This window comes from Rhipicephalus sanguineus, unplaced genomic scaffold (assembly GCF_013339695.2).
Source record: "Rhipicephalus sanguineus isolate Rsan-2018 unplaced genomic scaffold, BIME_Rsan_1.4 Seq854, whole genome shotgun sequence".
Lineage (NCBI taxonomy): Eukaryota > Metazoa > Arthropoda > Arachnida > Ixodida > Ixodidae > Rhipicephalus > Rhipicephalus sanguineus.
Window position 1 is genome coordinate 1,055 of NW_023616136.1, and position 24,273 is coordinate 25,327.

General features: G+C 49.3%; 1 pseudogene; it reads left to right on the forward strand.

Moving 5' to 3' along the window:
• The first annotated feature begins 926 nt into the window (after positions 1–926).
• On the forward strand, positions 927–2,471 carry LOC119378513 (putative nuclease HARBI1; annotated as a pseudogene).
• Positions 2,472–24,273: the final 21,802 nt, after the last annotated feature.

Here is a 24,273-nt window from a genome sequence, read left to right on the forward strand (position 1 = left end):
GACCGCTCGGTCCGCAATAACACATGGCGGGCACGCTATCCACTAAGCCACGGTCACAGACTCTGGAGGCTTTACGAACGCGCCTTTTCTATTTACCACTCTGCCGGTCGGCTGGCTGGTGTTGACCTCTGGGAGTGGTAAGGTAAAATAATTCGTCATTGCCGTGGCCTCCGCGACTAGTACCTGCAACGCGTTACGCGTCCGTTCCATTTGGTGCGTTTTCAATAGAAGTTCAATTTTGTCAATGCCTTAACAAACCGCGAGGTGGCGACCTTTGCCCAAGCGTCGTAAAAGCGTCGGCCTCGCTCAGCATCACGCTAATACAAACCAAAAATAGCTCTGCAACGCGCGCCTGCCTCACCTGGCTGTAACATCGCGTTCCCCGCCTACGCGCTCACCCCCAGAAAAATCGCGGCCGGGATACAGGGGCGTCACGACGCGCTTTGCGTTACCATCTAGTCCGGCCGTGGTGTTCAATCACATTTTAACATGCCGCGGGATGGCGACCAATTCTGCGTCCAATATGCGACGCTCTTCTGGCTATCACACCTCGTTCACTGATTACGCTTTCATCGTTAACTACTACAGTTACCACAAGTGTTTGTTTAATCATTTAACATGGACGTTAGTCGTCGGGATGGAGATGTACCACCAATCATCAAAGTGGGTGCATACACGTTAAACGGCGCCATTAGCTGCCAGACACCAATATACATTTTTTAAACTCTCTTATATCAATGTGCAATAAGCATTCAGTTACTCTGTAAGGGCACGCTTTGCTTTCGTGTTATTCCGATTCCTATGACGGAGGGATCAACCGTGTTTTTTTGAAACTTTCCCCGCACTTAACTCAAACTTATACTTTCCTCATACTTTCATAAGTGTAACTTATCGCGCAATTTTCGCTGGTTTTCTGATCAAACAAAATGGCTGACTATTCTAACAGTCTCGCCGACTACGTGGATTTTGCTGGCCGGGTGGAGGAAACTATACAGAATGAAGCGTATCGCTACGCGCCGCCGTTACGGCCAGTTCTCAGGGATCGGCAGAATCCTATAGAGGCATACAACGACGCGGAATTCCTGTCACGGTACCGCTTTTCCAAGCGAGCAGTGATACGCCTACTGGAAATGCTGCCGCTGCACCCAAAGGACAACGAACGTGGTCACCCCGTGCCGCCACTGCTCCAGCTGCTCATCACGCTGCGATTCTACGGCGCCGGAACCTTTCAAGTTGTTACCGGAGACCTTGTTAATGTCTCAGGCAAGCGTGTCACGCATCAACGCACGCATATCAAGAATGATAGCCGACGCATTGTTCCCGCAGCTTATGAGGTTGCCCAATGCCAGTGAAGCAGCCGTGGTAATGGAGGAATTTTATGCCATGGCGCGTTTCCCTGGTGTGAGCGGCTGCATAGACTGCACTCATGTGCCCGTGAAAAATCCCTGTGGAGAAGACGCGGAGGTCTTTCGGAATCGCAAGGGCTACTTCTCAATCGCCCGGCCGCGGCGGCTGCATTTTCGATGGAGGCGAAAATGTTTGAGGCCCGTGTACTTAGATTTAGGTGCACGTTAAAGAACCCCAGGTGGTCGAAATTTCCGGAGCCCTCCACTACGGCGTCTCTCATAATCATATCTTGGTTTTGGGACGTTAAACCCCAGATATTATTATTATTACTTCTCAATCAATATCCAGGTATGTTTATGGCTCTCCGTTGACGTAAATTAGGGAAATACTCGAATGATTATCATGTTTATAAAAGTAGCAGTGCGACGTTGTATGCATAACATAAATTTGTAGCAATTTTCCCGAGCATTATATCTATTTCAGAGTGAAAAAAGATTGCTTCCTATTGCAGGCAATCACAGGGCCTCAGCTTCAATTTTTTGATTTGGTGGCCAGCTGGCCGGGTTCAGCTCACGACAGCCGGATATTTGACAATAGTTCGGCGAGAGTACAGTATGAGAGAGGGACTGTACCTGGCATCCTACTTGGCGACAAGGGGTACCCCTGCAGATCCTACCTGATGACCCCATTTAGAGACACAGGGACGAAAGACAGCCCTAAGCACAGGTGAAGTCAAGTTGGAGCAATACTATTGTGTATACAAATGCCTAAAATGCTAAAAAAATGATTTGTTTAGGTACAACAAGTCTCTCTCACGGACTCGCTGCAGTGTCGAGAGGGCGTTTGGAGTGTGGAAGCGAAGGTTTCCATGCCTCGACATGACACTTCAGATAAAAACATCATCAGTTCCCATCATCATAACAGCTTGTGCCGCACTGCACAACTTCGGCCACCTCCTGAAAGAACCCGTCCCACCTCCACCGCAAAGCCAGGTCATTCATGACAGCAGTTCACCGGCTACCATCTCATCTGCTCCGCCACCACCAGCAGCCATGCCACTTGTGCCAGACACAGCAGGCGGATTCAGGATGAGGGAGCGCATAGTCGCGCAGTATTTCACTTAAACGAAATGAAACAACATAACAGGGCTGTGACTTTATTCATACTGTTTTTTAATAATGTCTAGCTGAAGCTTTAGCATTTGTGCCTTGGCCTTCTGATTCGCTATTTTTGACCGAAAAAGCTCCATTGTCTCACTGTGTTGCGCTCTTTTTTGTTTGTGTTCGATCCGCATGAACTTCAACCTCAATAAATGCTCTAGTTTCTTTTGCTCGCGGTCCTCTTTGATGGCATCCAGGCGGGCACCCAGTTCGATTGAGACAGCCGTTTGCCTCTGGCTGCCGCTGGTTGAAGTGCGTTTCGTGCCAGCTGGCACAGCGGCGATGGCAGTTGCAGCTGAAGCGGCTCCGGAAGTTGTTGTGGGTGCTCCAGCTGCAGCCTCTGATAAGCTTGCACCACCGCCATAGCACGGTATGCTCATTGCAGCATCCTGTACTTGGCCATGGGGACGTGAGTGAATTGGTGATGACTCTTCCAGCGGACTGCTAGGCTCTTCCCATGAATAGGAGTCTGTTGCCCCGTCGTACATGTCTTGACAACCTGCAGAAACAGTTCATATGGTCACACTGCTTGCCGATTCCTGCATAGCTACACCAAAGGTGTCGCATTGTTCTGAACACCATGCTGTGTATGTACACTCTACAGCCATGTAGTACCTAAAGTGCCCACTGTAACCATTTTATTTTTAAAATGTCACGTGGTGCAATCTACCTATATCTTCAAGGTTTGATGTTGCTTTGTTCATTCGTCACATTGAGATGCTCAATTACAGGAGCCAGTAGAGGGTGGCAGCACCGAAGCCTGACAAACACACCGTTCAGAAAACGGCTAAAATACTGGACTCTGAAAATGCGTACGTGACAGTTGCAGCGTAATAAACGAAACACATGTGTGTTACAAAAAAGTGAACTTAACAGACCTAAAACATCGGCAATGAAAAAAAATACGAAGGAGCCATACCACCGGACTCTTCGAGAGGCGTGTCTTGGGTCTGCGACAGCAGTGCAGCGGCAGAAGGTGTGCACAGCTGGTTCGAGGACTGCGATCCCCCTGGCATAGCATCATGCCGGCTGCGGTCGCTGTCGCAGGGGTTGGGCAGACGAACAGCCATGTGTGAAGTGATGTCTCCTACGCGCTGCAGCTCGTCGCTCATTTCGCTTGACGGTGGTGTTCCGCCACCTGAAATGCAAAAAATCAAAGAAACGAATTGAGTGAGACTTCAAAAGAAAAGTTTTTTTAAATGCGAAGCATTTCTTAGCGAACTTCGGCGACTTTGAGCGTATCTATCTATCTATCTATCTAGCCGCCTACGACTTTGCGCTCTCCTGGCCGTATCTTTAATGGGATTTATACCAAAATTGGTATGGCATAACATGACTGTATGACAAACATGAATGACTGGTCATATCATGAGAATCGTGACTAACTTGTTATGAAAACCATGATTTACACGCCATGGCCATAGTGCTCCTGAGGCCGTTTTCTTAACTTGATATATTCGAAAATTGCTACGATGAGACATTTCTCTATGACCAACACAAATGACAGGTGGTAATATATAAATCATAACCTGTATGTCATGTAGAACATGTCATGTAGAACATGTGAATGATGACATGCATATTATATACAGCATTATTTGCTTCTTGCTGACTGCTTCGCATTACATCGATTCCCACAGTGCGTGGGAGCTGCTGGTTTTTTTCAAGCACAGCATTATGAGCAAACGTTAAACGAACGCACAAGACGCACGAAAGGAATGTGCAAACGCAGCGATGCATATAGTGCTCAGCGGATTTACTACCGCAACTTGCACTCTTCCTTGTACCTAACACAAGTGTAAGAAAACGCAACCATGATTGCAGACGCTGTGACAAAAGTAGGAGCGCGAGCGCTGCCTATTTTCGCGAGTTCAGCCGAGGCCGGACTTCAGAGACGCGCTGGCGTTCCTTCTTATTACCTAAAGACAGGAATGCTACCAAAGAGAAGGATGCGTCTCTAAAGTCAGCTGCGCTTCAAGTCATCGCGGTAAATTTCCGAACGCTGCACAATGCCCTAATGAAGGAAATGTCACTAGTAATATCGTAATATCAATCAGACCAATGCTTACCTGTCGTAAGACCGTTCCCGCATGTCTGCAGCGTTCGTACTTCGCCACTTGTCTTTCATGTTTTCCCAACATTTCTTGAGTTGGGTCCATTTGCCGTGGCGTGACGTTGTGGCGGCTGTTAAACTCATCTTCAAGTCTTTTTCCAGCAGTCGCGCTTCCGACTCGCGGACGCCGCGTCGGTCCTCTTGTTTTCCACGACGCTGCGGTGGCGTGAGAGCAGGTCCAACAACACAGCGCGTTCTTCCTCGGAGAAGTTGATTTTTTTCTTCTCCATCGTGAGACAAAGAAACAATATTGCACACACACCCGTGAAGAAATGCTAACGTCCCCGAAGCACAGCGAAACTGTAAGCCACCGTACTTAGCGAACACAACATAACTGTTGCGGCGGGAAGAAGGTAACAGCTGACTGGGGTATCCTGGGCCTATAACTGGGGGTCACTATAGGCACACCGTACAGTCGAGTTTCCCGTGGGCGGACTCGCAGCGCCCAAACGCAAAACCTTAGCGGACAAAAAAACCGCAATAATGAGACGGTGGTTGCTCAAAATGGAAACGCGATGTGCGCGTCCTCCCTCTCGAATGAGTGGGCGGACTGCGGCACGGGATACACGGGGACGGGCGTTCGCGCGTCCTGTTTCTGCGTGCCCCTAACGGCCAATGCCAGTGAACTTGGACCGTCCAGTGCACCCACAGATAGCTACGCCGTCGCGCCCGCTGGGGCCGTCGTTCACAAGTGAGGACCGGGACGACACGTGGCAAGAGCTGGGTAGCGCTTTTGAACTAAGAGGTCCCTGCGCGTAAGACCACAGCCGTGGCAGGCCCGTTCATTTCGTTTGCACTGTTTGTTTCGAGAACCGAAAGCGACGCCGCACTCGCTCATGGCTTCAAACGCATCTCGCACCTCCAACCGCAAGAGAAGCACACGTCGCAAGCGCCATTTTTGAAAATCAGCTGTTGCGGCAGCCGCAACCACCGCATCATGCCGCGCGAAGCCGTTTGTTCGCTCGAGAGAACGCGTGCGAACGGCCTCGCGATCCGTTCGTTTGTAGCAGACGACATGCTCCTTATGACGCGGTATGACGTCACCAAAAATAAAAGATCAAGCAAAAAAGAAAAATGGCTAAACGCCCCTCAGAGACATGGTTTTTTTCCGGCTTCGGCTAAGCGTACGCCGCCAGAAATGGTGCAGAATGAACGGCGCAGAACAGAGATCTCCATGATCCTACTGGTTATGACGCGATATGAAGTCGCCAAAAAATAAAAGATCAAGCAAAAAAACGAAATGGCGACACCCCACGCGGCCTGAGTGGCATCTCCCGCATTCAGCCAATCAGTCGCGCTTGTTCTTCCCCAGAGAACGAACAAGCGGAACGACAGATCTCCGATCGCCCCCTGGGGTATCACTGGCTATAACTGGGGGTCACTATAGGTCATGGTGGCCAGATAAGTCCGAAAAAAGCGCAAAATATAAATACCTGTTTCTTTACTCACACTGTGTGCATGTTATCACTGAACCTTCTCTTTCCACATTATTTGGATGCAAAAGTTAATAATTTGCAAATAAAAATAGATCGTAACACGTCAATAATTGACGTAGCCTCAACACCATGCGAGTTACATACTGTCCGAAAAGTGCTACTTCTCGGCAAGTAATACTTAAGTGTCGTTCAAGAAACACTTTTTGGAAACTTTCCTTATACTTGCACTTTTCTTACACTTACTGTACCTCCACTTAAGTATCGTTTGTGAATACGGCCCTAGGAATGCCGCCCTTCGAGCTTTCGCTGTGACTGTGCGGAGGTTTCAGCGCAGGCCTGGCGTTTTTTCATTAAACTGTTGTTAGTGCCAGCGTGCGTGGGCGCCTTTCTTCCCTTCTTGTGTACGTGTCTGTTGAAAGCTGCGTTCCTAGTTTTCACTATGCGTAATTTTCAAGCATTTCGTATGCTACCACTGCCAAATTCATAGAGGCGACCCGGATTAGGGAGCCTTCATGTGTGCGCGACCCCCTCCGTGTTTTAGGGTGGTTTCAGCCTTTGACCCACCACCTGCCGCCGCCCGCCAAAACACAATGTTGCCAGTCCAGGTTTCCATGGCAACGGGACGACGCGAGCGCCATGTTGGTTCTCCCGGCCACTCGTTGCTGCTCCGTCGTACTGCACCGACTGCACGTTAGCGCGGTGTGCAAGCTGCGGTATACGCTGCGTCTACCACATCGCTCTGGACCTAGCTTCTTCTGTGACACCATCCTCGCGCTAAGTGCTTCTACAAGAACCTTGGAGTGAGAATGCCAGGGTGCTGCGTGCCGCAAAGCACAACCATCTGGAGACGGGGTGTGAGAATGTTCCGGTTCCCGACTTGTCCTAACCGACGGAAACGCTGGATTGCGCAAGTTAAGCGAGACTGCTGGGAGCCGACTGCTTCCTCCCGTGTTTGTGAGGTGAGTACCCGCTGTATTGCGAGTCGCGAGCGGATTGAGTTTATCACCGCATATTTCGTGAAATTATTTGCTTTGTCGTGTGACGAAAAGCAGTCCGTGCAAGGTAAACGCGACTTCTCCAGGCTGCAGCTTAGCTCGGCTAGGCCTGGTTACGCCAACGAAAGCGTGTTTAATAGTTATGCTTGTTTATTCTCGTAGCTGAAGCGCAGTCTGCTAGCCGAACAAAATGGCTAGTTAAACGGGCCGTACTGCGTGCACTCGCTTTCTTCTTGAGTTTCCAAAGCCGTCGCCGCATTCGACGCGAGGAACGCTGTGCCCGTAAACCACCGACAGACGCTCGCGTTCGCGTGTTCCTTTGCTGGCAGATGTGCGCGCTCCTGCAACTTTCACCTCGGACGCTCAGGAAGTGCAATTGGAGATGTAGGCAGACGAACCGACGAACGCGTTCCCTGTAAAGTCACGGCTCGCGTGCCTTTCCAGTCCGGCCGTGGTAGAGTCTTGCACAACTGCAACGCAACAACTAAATTTTGCGCGTCTTGCCACGGGGTATTTGTTCTTCGCTTCAAGGCCACGCGAAAATAACACCTTAACTCGCTCACTATGCCAGTAAAATTTTCGTTTTAGTAATACAGAATGCGACTGATTTACTGTTCGCGTCCGTCCGTCGTACGTCTGCTTGTGTGTCTGTCTGTCTGTCCATCCGTATGTCTGTCTATCTATCTATCTATCTATCTATCTATCTATCTATCTATCTATCTATCTATCTATCTATCTATCTATCTATCTATCTATCTATCTATCTATCTATCTATCTATCTGTCTGTCTGTCTGTCTGTCTGTCTGTCTGTCTGTCTGTCTGTCTGTCTGTCTGTCTGTCCTAAACACTTCTGTTTCTGTGCACCAAGGATTCCGGTTGTTTGCTTATAACTCAAATATGCCACGTGGGAGGGTGTGGTGCAGCGTCGGGATTTTTTGTCCTTTTTTTCATAAACTGCCACAACGATGATTTTATGTCGTGATATCAGTTTTATTTAGTGTTGTATATTGACTACGTTTGTGTCTTTCGTGCCCTCTATGACTTTTCGCATTATTGCTTTGTTCAAGGCCCACTTTGAGGACACAAGCTTCGAGCTTGTGGCAGGACGGTTTGAAGAAACTAAGGCCAGATGCTATCCCGACGCTGTTTTCTTTTCGCCGTAAGTGAGCTCAGTTGAATGTGCTTGTTTAATTGTTTTGACTATTCATTGCTCGCGCATGCGTAAAATGCTTGTAAACTACGCATGTGACTTTGTCCGAGCTTTGTCAAAAAGACTTACCTGAAGGCCAGAGTTTGAGTGTGATTTTTTTTTACAAACTCAGTAATGGCTTACTTCTTCGAATAGTGAGTGGGAAATCTTAAATGTCACCTTTGTACTTGTCAGCAATAGTACTAAAGTGGTTTTGTTATACTAAAGTGGCTTTGTTAACTCTTTCTGCTCTTCCAAAGCACAGATTGCCCCCAAAGAATCGGGCTGCTGTAGCAAACGTACCGCCTCGGCATCTAGATCTCTCAAGTGACAGAGTCGCCGGCGTACAAGCCAAGACAGCCAGTGCTCAGGTATCAGAGGTGGCTCCAGTGCCGAATGTGATTTCTGCAGCAAGCAGTGCTGTGGAGCCAAACTGTGCCTCCGCAGATGTAGACACGCCGCTGACAGTTCTGGTAGTGTTAGTTCTGCTTGTGAATCTTTGGCTGCTAACTCGGTTGATATTCCAGCTGACATGGGCGATGCTCGTGACTTACGTATTCATTGTGCATCATTGCCAATTGCACTTGTCAGCGCACCAGCGTCTGTTCCTACGACAGGAAATGATCCCAGAAATTGTCAAAGCGCATCTCAGAAATTTCTTCTGCTATCTGTCCCTCTTGATAACGGTAAAACTGGCAGTGCTGATCAGTCCTGCTGCACACGAGAATCGTTAGCCTCTGCGCATCAGTATTTTCACTTCAGTGACACTTATGTTCAGAATAGAACCCAGATGTCTTGTCTTGAAGCTTCTCATAGCTTTGTACTAAGTGGGACACCCTCTCTTGAAAATGGTGCGGTCGAAACCCGCGATAACGAAATCCCGAGGGAACGAAATTCTCACCGCAACGAAGTATTTTCGGAGCACCGGCGAACGCCTATAGGAGTCAATGCATTTCGTAACTCGCGACTACGAAGGATATTCATACCGCAGTCCCTCATTAACGAAATTTTTGAAACACGAGTGCGAAAATAATCTACTCTCGCAACATTAACTACAATCGAAAACTGCTGAAATGCATTCATGCTACACTTAAATTGCGCAAAACTATCGCTACAGCGCACTTGAGAAGCAGCCGCCATCATTGTTTACAAAAAAAAAAACATAAAGCTGGCGACAATGATGATGATGATGGCTTGCCGAAACACCTGCTTGTTATCGCGTCAAATCCACATTTCTCATGGAATTTCGTTCGTTGACTTGGCTCTGTGCTTGGCTTTGTCGGCTTTGCGCGCACATGGCCGCATGTGTTGAGCCATTTGTGGAGCGTTTGCTTGGTCACTTGGTGCAACGTGAACAGTGTGTTGCGATTGCTTCGTCCGATTTCGCTGCCTGCGAAGATGCCTGTGACAGCGCAGTGCCGCCGTCACTGACCAGTGCATGAGGCGAACTTTGTGCTGTGTCACACGAGATTACCGATCTAGAGGCATGAAAATGCTGCATGGTAAGGCCCGCCAAAGCAAACTTACTGACTTTTGGAAATAAAATGTGTTTTTTGTAAATTCCATATGTCTTTTCTGCCGCATTCTCACGCCAACGATATTCCCGCAAGACCGAAATTTTGTGCTTTCCCCGCCGGTTTCGTTATTGCGGGTTTCAACTGTACTTCAACACTGCAAAATCAGCCTGAGTGTGGAGGAGTAGAAGCGCTATCCCCACACCTCTTCACAACTGGAAAAAGTGCAACTGCAGGTACGACACTGATTCATCGAGAGAATGCAGAACTTCGAGAAAAAAAAAACGCTGACCTGATGCGCAAGTACAAGAGCCTAGAAAGACTGCATGAGAAAGCAAAATCACAGCTCAAAAGTGCGAGGAAAAAACTGGCATCCTCTGAAAAAAAATACGCGAATTAACTACTGCAAGCTTTCTGAACAATGACCAAACAGCTGCTCTGGCGAGAAAGACTACGAAGGGATCAAAATGGTCTGAAAAGCCTATCAGAGTAGCACTTCAGATTAAACATGCATGGGGCACAACAGGATATGAACTACTTAGGTCGTTGTATCCATTACCTTCGAACAGGACCCTCATTAGAAGACTTCAGAACATCCGCTTTTTGCCAGGCATTCTTGATGAGGTACTATATGTTTTAAAGCTGAAAAGTGAGATAATGCATGACATAGAAAAGGACTGCGTGTTATTCACGGATGAGATGGAAATCAGCCAGGGTTTCGATCACGACCGCTCTCTAGACTGCCTTTTCGGGGGTACCACGCTGCCACAGTCAAATGTGCAAGTTGCCAACCATGCCCCTGTGTTCATGATCGGTGGGCTAAACACGAGGTGGAAGCATAGCCTACCACTTCACTGGGCGATCAGTTGACGAGGCAGTCCCTGAAAGATCTTGTGTTTCATTTAATTGAGCTCTGCTTTAATATCTCGTTGCGAGTGCTTGTGGAAACCAGGGACATGGCATCAGCTTATCGGGCAGTATGGCGCCTACTGGGATTCTCCAGCAACAGACAATCAGAGACCATGTGTTCTGTACCACATCCGCACCTTGAAGACCAGATGATGTTCTTTATGGCTGACCCAGCGCACGTTTTGAAAAACATTCGGGCCCAGCTGCTTCGCTCAGAAACATTTACACTAGGATAAGAAACCGTTAAGGAGCAAAAGCTTCCTGGATAAATTGTCAGCGTTGATCATATTAAAGCAGTCCTAGAATTTGACTCTGACGATGACCTGAAGGTTGCGAACAAGTTGTTTGACATCCACATTGGCACTGGGCACTTCACTAAGACGAAGGTGAATGTCGCCGTTCAAATGTTTTGCGAAGCCCCTCCTGCTATCAGATACCTGGCCAAACAAGGAAAGCTAAAGCCTAAAGCAGAGGCATCAGCTTGGTTCCTTGAATTAGTGAGCAAATGGTACATACTCATGCCATCACGGCACCCAGTGGTGTCTTTGAGCTATTTTGATCCCTCAAAACATGAAGATGCAGTTAAAATCCAACTTACTTTCTGCCGTATCAACATGGGCAAAACTGCTCACTGGAAACCTTCCCAAGCCGGTCTCTTGATATCAACGACAGTTGTGCTGTGCCTCCCTGACGAACTGCTGAAGAAACGAGGTACCGGTACCTGCTTACAGGTAGACTGATACAGGATTGTCTTGAAAATATTTTCTCTGTTGTAAGACTCAGGAAGCCCATCCCAAGTGCGTATGATGTGAAGTGTGCTCTAAAGACGATATGTGCCAGCCAATACTTGCACACGCCAACGTCATCTGGCCATAACGAGGATGACAGCTTGCACTTAGCTGACCTCCTGGACCCCGGTATCAAGGCACAAGTTGCGCAAGAAAGTGGGGAGAACGAGGAAGCAGAAGAGCTCGAAAACGTTCTTCTGTATGCAACCTCTGCAGCGGAACGTGACATTTTTGCACATGTAGGAGATTTTCTACTGAAGTCCATCTTGAAATCCATTGACGAGTGCAAGGACTGCAAAGCGGCACTGGTAGGAAATGACGACAAATACAGCACTCGTTAAGCTTAAAGAATACGCTCAGGGCGCTGGAAAGCTCATTCAGCCTAGCCGAGCTGTCATGGAAGTGTCACTGAATGCGAAGAACACTTCAAAGCCTTTGCCAACGAAGATGGAATTTTGGCGCTAAAAACCCAATTCGCGAGCATTTTGAGTGCATTGCGCAGATCAGTAACTGTGCGACTGGAGAGCTGCGAAATCCATCGTGCACAGGTAGAAAAGTCGCTGCTGGAAAAGTATGTTAGGACAAGGCTAAAGATTCATCTTCGGCAAAAACAGGCACAAAGGGTGAATGGTCAGTCAAGTAAGACATGTGCTGCAGTGAACCTTGAGTAGCAGCTTTTAAAAGGCTCCAATTGATTTAAAAAGTACTGCTTATGAAAAGAACGCATTTCTGTGAGCATACTGTGTTACATCTGTCTGTTACGTGCAAATGAACATTCGTGTAGCTGACTTCATTTGTTCTTTTTGATGAGCTGTCCTTGTGCAGGAAATGTGTAAGCTACCTAATTGTATGCACGCAATTGTTATGTGAATCAACCTTGGATTTTCTATGTAAATAAATATTCACTGAAACAAGCAACTTACCTCACGTATCATAACGTGAAGGCATATGTCGAATTCGCTAAAAAGGGGGGAAAGTTGAAACCACAATATGACATTTTACAATTTCTGTGTGCCTCTTTTTATGTATGTTTTGCTTTGCTGGGATCTGTCTTCGTGCACATTGCTGCTTGTTTCAATCGCTAAAGTTGTTGTTATATTGTTATCATTACTATTAAAACGTTCCATGTTGCTCCCGTGTCTTTGTCTTCTGTCAAGCCTAATTTACTGGCTTGTTTGCTGAAAGGGGGGAGGGGAGAGGGGTAGGTGCTATATGACTGAGTGCTCTCATTTTCGTCAGTGCTAAATACCTGTAAGGTCTCTAAGCAGTTCATTGTATAGCATTTGAACGCAAGGAAGTAAACCTCCTGCAGGGAATTTTATTACGCAGACAAGCAATATATATAGGGAGTGACAAACAGGGTGCCGAAGTTATTTGGCGTGGAGAGAACATCGTGAACTACGTGATTGTTTCATCCGCCTTTCCCGTGGCTACAGGCACCATCATAATATATATCATGGACTCCTGCCCTGCACCAGAACATCTTTGAACTGCCTGCAGGGACAAGGTGACTTTTGCTTCAAGAATGCCGCGCAGACTTTTAGTTACGTTCACCGTCATATCAAGGTTCGCCGCATCGCAAATATAGGCCCCTATAAAATCGTCACCACTCGCCCAATCCGGCGGGTTCACTGCGAGAAACGAACTGTTTTCAAAGTATATTACACGAACGCGATTCTTTCTATTCGAGAAAACGGCGAATAACCTCAGGGGACAACCCTCCCACTTTCAGAACTTGCTACGTCAAAAAACCACCCCATTCTTGCAAAACACCACGCTACCTTCAATGTATACTAGCGACCGCTGAAAACCAACATGGCGGCCCGCCATGTATAGCGGCCGCCAAAGCCCGTGGTAAGCAACTATGATCGAACTTGTCACCACCCTAAAAAACGGAGCGGGCGCGCACACATGAAGGCTCCCTCGCTTTGGCGTGAATGGCTCTGCGTCTGGCGGCAGTCCGGCGTTCCACTCGCTGTTTATTTCCGCGTTCCACTTTCGCATTCCTTGAGGTGCTCCGCAGATGATGCAAATTGTTTCCCCAAGGCCTAATCAGGCTTTCCGTGGTTCTTGCAGTCACAATTCGTTTTTCACGAAAGCTCGCCGGCGTGCACACGTCCTCCATGGAGCCGCCATTTTTTCGGTTAACTGCCACAGCGAGTCGGCAAGCTCGGTTTGGTACAACCGCGGTTAGCAACATAACCGAGATGCCTCATAAGAAGCGAAAATTGACCGTCGACCGTCAGTGCACAAAGCTTTCGGAGGGCGGTTGTGGGAGGATCCATACATTGACTGAGAAGAAAAGGAAGAAAGATGGCTTTCGCCTTCGAGTCGTCTATGGAGAATATGAACGCATGACGATCGTTGTTGCCTGCATCAGCTGAAATGTCGCGCTGCTAAGCGAAACCGTTATGACGGAGTATTGCGCCACGGGATAGATAGATAGATAGATAGATAGATAGATAGATAGATAGATAATAGATAGATAGATAGATAGATAGATAAGATAGATAGATAGATAGATTAGATAGATATAGATAGATAGATAGATAGATAGATAGATGATAGATTCGAAACGTGCCATAAAGAAATCTCGAGGGAACGAAATTCTCACCGCAACCGAAAAATTTTCGGAGCACCGGTCAACGCCCATAGGAGTCAATGCATTCGTAACTCGGGACTACGAAAGATATTCATACCGCAGTCTCCTCATTAACGAAATTTTTGAAACACGAGTGCGCAAATAATCTACTCTCGCAACATTAACTACATTGGGAAAACTGCTGAAATGCATTAGTGCTACACCACACTTGTCCAAAAGTATCGCTACAGCGCACTTGAGAAGCAGCTGCCATCATTGTTTACAAAATAACATGAAGCTGGCGACAATGATGATGATGAGGCTTGCCGAACACCTGCTCGTTATCGCGGACAACGTAGCCACATCCACATTCATCGTGGAGTTTCGTCCGCTGGCTTGGCGCTGTGTTTGGCTTTGTCTGCTTTCGCGCACATGATCGCGTGCGAAGAATTCGGCGTTGCGTGCAGCTCGCTGTCCATGGTTCTGCGCTGATCCACGCTGATCTAGCGGAGCCAGAAGACAGGCGCACTTGATGACGGTACTGGCGACAGCGCAGCGCCGCCGTCACTGACCAATGCATGAGGCGAACTTTGTGCCGTGGCAAACGAGATTTCCGATCGAGAGGCATGAAATTGCTGCATGGTAAGGCCCGCCAAAGCAAACTTACTGACTTTTGGAAAGAAAATGTGTTTTTTGTAAATTCGATGTCTTTTCTGCCGATTTCTCGCGCCAACGAAATTCCCACAGAGTGAAATTCTGTGCTTTCCCCGCCGCTTTTGTTCAACTGTAGATGCGCGCACTGCGTCAATGCTCAGCCTACGGAAAAACATAATATGAATGTAACAAGAAGAATCACTTTCCGTCGTGCTGCAACAGTCCGCAAGTCAACGACATTCAAGAAAATCGTGAAGAATGCTCCGATGTCATTCACGTCAGCTTCCGTGGAATAACCGCGAATCCTGGGAAAGACTGGAAAGCGTGTGGTGCCATATCTGGTCGTCAAATGAATTTCCAAGTCGATACAGGTTCTCAGGTCTGCTTGATCCCTCTCAGCATTTTTCGGCGCACGTCTAACCCAACCGCGTTATACTGACTGCCTACAAGGGGTCGTAGATCAAGCACCTCGGTGTCCCCAAGAAAGCACATCAGATACACAGCACAACGACAGACACTTTTTTCTTCATCGTCAAGAAGGGACGCCAAGCGCTCATTGGCTTGAATGCATGTATCGACTGCGCCATCGTCACCGCGAACATCGACTCAGTCAGACGAAGTGGAACAGAGGCTCTGACGAGAAATTTGTACATCTATTTCATGGAACAAGCTGCGTACAAAAAAGTAAATGAGTGTTGTCTGGCCAGATGATGCTATTCTAAATATTCAACCTTGCTCGTAGGGTACCTGTAGCACTGAAGAAACCATGCTCGACGGAACTGGCAGGCATGGCGACGCCGTCCATCATCGCCAAAGTAGAAGACCTAGCGAATGGGTTAGGTCCCTTGGACAGGTACGAAAAAGTATGGCTCTCTAGGGGGTGGTGCATGGATCCAAAAGAAGTAAGCAAAAATATTTGCATGATCACTACTGGATGCCTATCCCCGAGGACATAGAAAGTGAGGATGGCAGGTGCTCGATCCTTTTTCGCGGCTTGGTACCAACTCTAGTTCTCATCACATTTCATCATTGGCGAAGCTACATCGCGGATCTGCATGTTCACCAATGCAATGGACTGCGGACGATGGCCGGCGGCTCCGGTTTGGCAAGCGGGCACGTCGGCAAAAAAGGACGGCCGAGGCCGAAGCGATCAACGACGAGGAAGATCGCGTGGCCGAGTGCGGTCCACGATTATTGATCAAGGATGAAGCCAAAACAGGCAACGGCGAAGCAGCCGGCCGCGCTGCTGGAGCCGACGAAAACGAACGCCGAGGAAGATTCGGCCGCGGGAGGGCAGGCAGACGCCGGGCGCGAGGATGAGCTGGCCCTCATCGTTATTAGACAGATTTAGTTGGGCGTCCGCAACAACGTACGGACGCAGCCTGCCAGCCATTTCCTATGGGAGGCTGCGTCCGTACGTTTTTGCGGACGCCCAACTAAATCTGTCTATTCTCGGCGACGACGTCGCGGACGCCTACGCAGAAGAGGAGGGCCAGGCCGCGGCAACGAAGCACGGGGCCAGTACGGTGACGCTGAGACTTGCCGTGAGTGCCGGCGCCAGAACAATTGCTACGAGAGGGGCTGCAGTGGAAGCAGCGGAGAAGGGCAAGGCTCAGGTGACCAGCACGAATCCTCAGTGCGACAAGTCGGCGGGTGGGCGGCGTGTGAGCAGCTTGAAGGCGGTAGCACTGACCGGTGAGGTTCCTCTCAAGGAACTCGACCACACTGACAGCAGCGACCCAGACAGCGGCCGCAAACGCCTAGACTCACAGACGCAGGGCAGGCCGGCTGTTTCCCGTGCACGACAGCAGCGCCGGAGGTGGGCTGGGCCTGCCCGGAAGACCCCCGCTAACCCGGCGTGTGGTGCCAAGAGGGCAGCTGCCTTCAAGGGCAGCGAGAAGGACGAGAAGAACAAAGCCGAGGATGCTGTTGAGTCTTGGCAAGCAGATTCCGAAGAAGGCTACGCCGTCAACGAGAAGGAGCAACGACAGTCCAACAAAAAGGAAGAGAGGGCGACCACAAACCGCGACAGCAAGGCGACGAGCTTGACAACGGCGGGCAAGAACAAGAACGATAAGCGACTCTTTTTCTCACAATGGGGGGGATGTGTGAGAATCGCGCGCACCATTAGACGATACTAACACTTGCTGCGCAGTGGTTGGGCGCGCGGCCCACATATGGGCTACCAAAGCGGAGCGGACACGCTGCGGAAGGACTCGGCGATTGACTCTCGGGGAGTGTATGTGCGCGCGGTATGAGCCCGGCCAGTGCCCTCTAGAATATTTTCAGGCCTGCTGACTACTCCGGGCATGGCCTCTGACGTCGCTCATTCTTGACCCTCGTCTCCTGCCGAGTAGACGTGCGCATGCATGCTCACGCCGTTCGAGGGAGCAGGATTGCTAAGCCAGACGAAGCCTGTGGTGGAATACTGGTGTTTCTTCTGGCGTCTGCATAAATACCGTGGTCTGCGTTTGTGAAGTGCTGCGTGGTGACGTGACGTGCTTTGTTCACTGCATGCCCGCGTTGTACACCTGCAAGCTCTCCAAATGGAGCAGCGCTGTAGGCCCAAGTCTCGCCGATATTGACAATGTACCGAAGGCTGCAGTGTTTTCATTCCCCCAGGGCGACCAAAAAGACAAATGAGAGTGTGCCGTTCACCGGGATGACATCGATATGCATTCTCTCCGGGATTCGAAGGTATGTGTACGTCTATAGTAATTGCTTTAAAGGCACCACCTCTAACACGTTCGGTTCTTTCGATAAAATAATGACGTGGTGTGCGCTTCTGACTTGTTAGCGCAAGCCTTGACATTAGGCACATTTAGCTGAGCGTCGCTGACGCTGTGCATAGATTTCGTGCTTTTGACGAGCGCATCTTGCCGAGACGCGGTGAGCTTGGCTGCAAAACGACGGCGAAACGAAGTAGACGCACCTTCATGCTCCAATCAAGCTAATTGACAAGCGGAGCGAGAGATGCGTTTTACGTTCCGCTGCTCGCACCCCGAACTCATCAAAATGATGCAATGAAGGCGCGTGGCAGTATATTGTCAGAACAGGCGTTTTTTCCTTCAGGGTCGGTAAACATTTCGCTATTTGCGCATAGCACCGCGGGCTTCTTATAACATCTCGGATTACTTGTCTGAGAAAAGCTAAAGAGTGCCGGTGCTTGGCGTTGTGCTATGGTTTGTACATATTATCTTTTACCGGTGCTCCGACCATTTTAGCGGTAATATAACTATGCGCCAGTTTCGCCAGCACCTTCGTTTAATTTGTTTCCATGAAATGCGTAATGCTGCAAGTCAGCCGAATTGGGATGCCTCTATACATCTCATAGATGCCGTTGTTTTGTAAATGAGCAAATAAGGAACATTTGGAGCGAAAAGCCTGATAAAACCGCTCTCCTAAATGGTTTCCAGGTGTGTGAGCTCCATTTCAAGGCGGAAGACTTAAGTACGACTACCAAGTACGCCGATCGAAGAACCGGCAGGACAGTAGTAGCTCCCATGGGGGCTACTCGGCTTACTCTGGACGCAGTGCCGACAATTTTTTTCATTTTACCAAATGAATAGGAACTGTTTCTGCGCATCTTGTGGACAGTGTGACGTGTTTCCGTGTGTGTAAATAAAGAAAGAAGCATGAATCAACGTTACCTTCTTTATTTTTTCACAATGCATTTATAAATCGGTGACACGTTCGATAGCGCGCAATCTTTTCTTATTTTTATGTGGAATAACAAATCGCTTACAGACGAATCACCAAAGGCTCTAATGCGTAACACATTTCTTAAACCAGCGCCAATCCCGACGCGAAATGCAATATAAAGCTGTTACGCATGCAAAATTCGTCGCGAACGCTATCTCTTTTCATATGAGCAGATAGGCGATAGTGGCAATGGCTACACTGTCTCCCGCGCGTTCGCTCGCTCGGTCAAGACGCGTGACGTCACGGCGGCAGCGAGCAGGCCTGAATTTTTTTTCTCGGTGGCGTTGGCCCGGCGCGGCGACGGCTGAGGCCCAGTGTGGTGGCCGTGGGTTTCTTCATTGAAGTGTGCGGGTAACCGCTTCAAGTAGTTTGTCGTTCTAATAAACATTATTTTTAGTTTCGGCATCAGCGGATGCCTCCCGTCCTTGGCCAGACGCCACAAACCCCACAAACCCGTTACCGGAGTTTCCCGAGTGAGCGGCCACCCAAACCAGATTGATTTTGGTTCTGTCGTTCTAACGGAAATTGAAGACACTGTTTTTCAGTGGACCGGAGCCCATGAGCGCGAGTGGCGAGCGTCTGCGAGGCTTTGTCATCTCCGCCGCTGCGGGCGTTCTCTGATGAAAAGAAAGATATCGGCAGACGCGTCGGCAATTGGCATAGTCGCATCATTACTACAAGAGCACCAGAATGAATGGCGCCCGGTCATGTACGCATCGCGAACGCTGACAGCGAAACGCGATACTCACAATCGAGAAGGAGACGTTTGGCATAGTATTTGCATGCGAAAATTCAAACCACTTCTCTTATGGCTTCAAGATGTCGGTAGAGACTGACCACTAAACTTCCTTGGCCATCGCAAAAAAAAGCGACAAAAAACATAGCAGAAATTACTCCCAGACTGCAGCGTTTTTTTGTGCGTTTGCTATGATACGAGTATGTCTTGCACTTCGTTCCGGGCAAATATGTGCTCTAGTCTGACATGATCTCGCGTGCACCCGCGCTATCTCCCAAGTCGAAAACTGCGAGTACATTGAGGTTAATGCAGTCTCTCTCGTTTCGTGCATGATAACCCCATCGACGAAACATCACCAGTCATTGACGGAATATTGCTTAAAGGATGCAAAATTGTCGTACCCAGGTCGATGCGGGCTGAAATGTTAACCAAAATACACGACGGCCATCTGAGCATAAATAAGTACGTAGCAAAAGCGCGCGCACTCATGTCTTGGCCGGTACTGGACAGTGGCTTTCAATCAGTGATTCGTTCTTGCAGCGCATGCCAAATGTCTGCGGACACACAACTGTCTGAGTCCCTGATTATGCGCCCGATACCCAATATGCCGGGGTGCAGAGTAGGCAATCCACATATTCCATTTTGCTGCTGAAGCGCAAGTAGTTGTGTTCGACGCATGCTCCAATTTTTCTCAAGTTGAAAAATTAGCTATAACGACAGCCCACGACGTTGTACAAAAAACGACCGCAATATACGCGCGGTACCGGATACCCATAGAAGCTGGGATTCCCAAGAAGCTAGAGCCTCTACAACAAGGAGACACTGCGCATGTGCTGGACGACAGCTGCTCACGCTAGGCCATAGTGCTTCAGGAAGTGACTCCTCGGTTCCATATCTTGGAGACAGAGGATGAAAGGTTTCTAAGGTGGAATAGGCAGCACCTGTTTCAAACACACAAAAGATGCCACAGGATAGCGGAAGATTTAATCAGCACCACTCGAAATAGTCTACATAACGATAGGCAGGAGCATCAGCTTCTGCAACATGCTCCAAGTGCACCAGGCTTCAATGGTCATCCGTAAGCCCATGCACATGACTTGTCCTAAGCTGGCGCTTTGCAAGCAGAGCACCGCGGGTCGACACGTCATCACAAGGAGCCCGAACGGATGCATTAAGGCCCAACCGCATGCACGCGATTTTCGAGCGACGGCGACGAGCGACATGACTTGTCGCGGAGGCCCATCCATCGCTGTCGCTTGTCGCGTAGCAGCTTTCCGGAAAACTAGAAAAAATCGCTTGTCGCCCGGAAGTGAGCGTGGCAATTTCCGGCAACATGGCAGCATCACCGATCCTCCCTTCGGTTGCAATTTGCTCTTGATGGTTCCAATCGGCGCGTACTTCAAGGAATGCAAGTTATAGCCTACCTTCTTTACAACCCCATGTCACGCGGAGAGCGAGGCAGCGGCCGTATTTTGTCGTTAATTTTGATCGACGGCTCGTTTTCATGTTTCGGTGGTAGCTTGCTGCAATGTCAACATCGTCGTCGTGTGAGGTGGCCCTTCTCCTTGCGGGGCAGCGATGCGAGTCCCTGCTGCTTTTCCCAAATGTTCCACGACTGCAGGAGGAAACGTTGTAGAGATGCGCCTCGTGTACTAAACCTAGCATAACGCAGTTTGCAATGTGCGACGTAGTAGCGTAGGCAGCGTACGCTTCCGGGCGCCCCATGGAGATCGCAGCAGATACCACTGTCGCGGTCAAACATAAGATTGCAAAAAAAGAGTCCCGAAACGTTTTTATGCCTTCCTTATCTCACACAAGACAATTATAAATTTGGTATGGTGTCATTCATCTACATTGTAATTCTTTTTCGTAATTTACCTGTGTGAACGTAATAGTTTTCAATCGAGCAACCGTGACACTTTCTCGCGAACATGTCGGTGCTCCCGTCGCGACGCGACAGCGCGACGGAGCCCGTTTGTTGCTGTCGCTTGTCGCCGTCGCTCGAAAATCGCGTGCATGCGGTTGGGCCTTTACGATGCGCATGGTCGTGAAGACTCCGAACTTCTCTTTCTGACTCCCTGTTTTTAAGTTATGCGTTTCTTGTTCCTTTATGGGAAAGATGGATCATACATAGCTGTTTTGACAGCAAACACGCTGACCGCAAGCCGCGTTCTACCTTCCCCTCAACGCGTCTACGCACGCCGTACCCTCTCGCACGAAGCTATATAAGATAGTCAAATAAAGAGATCAGCAATGTTCGTTGCCCAGCCACCAGAAGTGTATTTTGATTCAGACGCTGGCGTAGACCTTCGCGTAGACGCGTAAGTTGCACCAGCGTCCTGAAAGGCATCAACACCATTATCTTCGAATCTACGGATGGAATTTTATTGTATCCTAGTAACAAAGGCCCATGCGACCGTATCCGTATCAGGCAACAAGCGTATCGTACAAACAACTTCCAGACAAAAAGACGCAGTTGTCGTCTGTCTTATGGCAGTAGAGCCCAACCAAGATATAAGCCAGTAGCATCGGGACCATAAAGTAGTTTCGTTATAATCAGATAATGGTTGTAACAGCAGAGACAGAAATTAGCTTTAGCAAATGGGATATCTGTCTGGTTCGAAAACCGTACATACAAAAACGCATTGTAATGGGCTTCCTAACCAAACAATACTGTCATTACGTGTCTTCTTGTGGGTGCTAAACTAATCAAACGTCAAAGACGAAGCCGCGTCAGCCGGGTTGAAAAAAAGGTAAGAAACAATGCGCGCTTAAAATCAGAAGGTCTGTGATAATGAGGTGTATCAGCCAGCAGAATATCTGCAATCTGATATATTTGATTGTTTCGACCCCCCCCCCCCCCCACCGAAATACATTGTCGTGCCGAATCGTCTTTCAATATTTTTTGTGCTCTTTCTTGCTGATATTTCGACCCTACCGCGATCCAAATATTTGTTCCTTACAGCCTATATCGCTGCTGCTCTCGTGTTGTCAATTTCGTCATAAAAGGATTAGTGAGGCGCGGCCAAGTCCGTATACAGTTCCCAATTACCTTTGATTACATATCAGTGTTCGTTATAACGATAAAGAACTTATGAAATGCATGTACTCTATTAAAGGACAACTGTATGTACCCTCGCAATCCCACGAATGGAACTGTCATTGGAGCCAAATAGTACGGGCGCACCTAGCCTAGTCAATCTTGAAAGCCTCCCTGTTGGATATGGTTTCACTTCGAAGGTTTCGCTACCTATACGAATAGCTTTACTGGTAGCCTACAAAACGGATGTTGCCTCCAGAAATAAAATCAAGGTTACAATTCATCCTTTAAAGTGTTGCGAAGAAGGACGGTTCTGTGCGGTTCTGTGTGGACTACCGACGACTCAACAAGATCACTCGTAAGGACGTGCATCCACTACCGCGAATATACGACGCGATTGACAGCCTGCAAGGAGCAGAATTCTTTTCATCTCTTGATTTGCGCTCAAGGTACTGGCAAGTACCCACGGCTGATGACGCTCGACCGAAGATCGCCTTTGTCACGCCCGACGGCTTGTACGAATTCAACGTCATGCCGTTTGGGCTGTGTAATGCGCCCGCCACCTTTGAGCGCATGATGGATACCGTTCTGCGCAACCTGAAATGGTACACATGCTTGTGCTACCTCGACGACGTCGTTGTTTTCGCTCCGGACTTCTCCACGCATCTTCAACGCCTGCGGCATGTTTTGACGCGTTTGAGCGACGCCGGTCTACAACTGAATCTAAAGAAGTGCCGATTTGCAGCACGGCAGCTGACCATACTCGGTTACGTCGTGTCCAAGGACGGTATTCTTCCCGATCCAGCCAAGCTTCGGGCCGTGACCGAGTTCCCCAAACCTACGTCCGTCAAAGAACTGCGCAGTTTCGTAGGACTGTGTTCCTACTTTCGGCGCTTCATTCGAAACTTCGCGACCGTCATATCGCCGCTGACGAAGCTCCTCGGAAGTAACGGCTCCCTCAATTCATGGTCGTCAGAGTGCGACGACGCTTTCGCGAAGCTCCGTCGTCTGTTGACGTCGCCTCCCATACTACGCCACTACGACCCTACGGCCCCTACAGAGGTACACACAGACGCCAGCGGTGTTGGCCTTGGCGCTGTCCTTGCGCAGCGCAAACCAGGGTTCCCTGAATATGTCGTGGCATATGCAAGTCGTACGCTCACCAAAGCCGAGACCAATTACACCGTCAACGAAAAGGAATGCCTGGCGATCATCTGGGCCCTTACGAAGTTCCGACCTTATTTGTATGGTCGCCCATTTGATGTAATCACCGACCACTCTGCTGGTTGTCATAATTGAAGGATCCATCAGGCCGCCTCGCCGCTGGGCACTTCGCCTACAGGACTACGACATCCGCGAGCTGTACCGCAACGGACGCCAGCATGCTGACGCCGACGCACTCTCGCGCTCCCCCTTGCCTGACGACAATACCCACAGCTCAATGTCTCACAATGCCGTTTGTTCCATCGACGTTCACACTGTCGCTACCGAACAGCGCAAGGAACAATGGATTGCTTCACTGCTAGACTTGCTCACTGATCCTTCGGCAACACCATCCACTCGCGCGTTGCGTCGTCAAGCCCACCATTTCGCCATTCGCGACGACCTCCTCCACCGACGCAATTACAACGCCGACGGCCGCCAGTGGCTACTAGTAATACCCCGCAGTCTGCGTTCTGAAATATGCGAATCGTTCCACGCTGATCCGCAGTGTGCGCACTCTGGGTATCGAAACATACCACCGCATTCGCCAACGGTACTTTTGGCGAGGCATGTACCGCTACGTGCAGAAGTTCGTTCGCTCCTGCATCGATTGTCAGCGCCACAAAACTTCAACGCACCAGTCACCAGCAGGTCTGCAACCTTTACCTTGCCCTGACCGGCCGTTCGGGCGCGTTGACATTGATTTGTATGGGCCACTCCCTCTGACTTCGGCTGGTAACCGCTGGGCCATCGTCGCTGTAGACCACCTTACGCGATACGCCGAAACTGCCGCCCTCCCAGCGGCTACAGCGCGCGATGTAGCCTCCTTTCTGCTCCGCCGGTTCATGCTGCGCCACGGTCCACCCCAGGAGCTGCTCAGCGATCGAGGCCATGTCTTCCTGTCG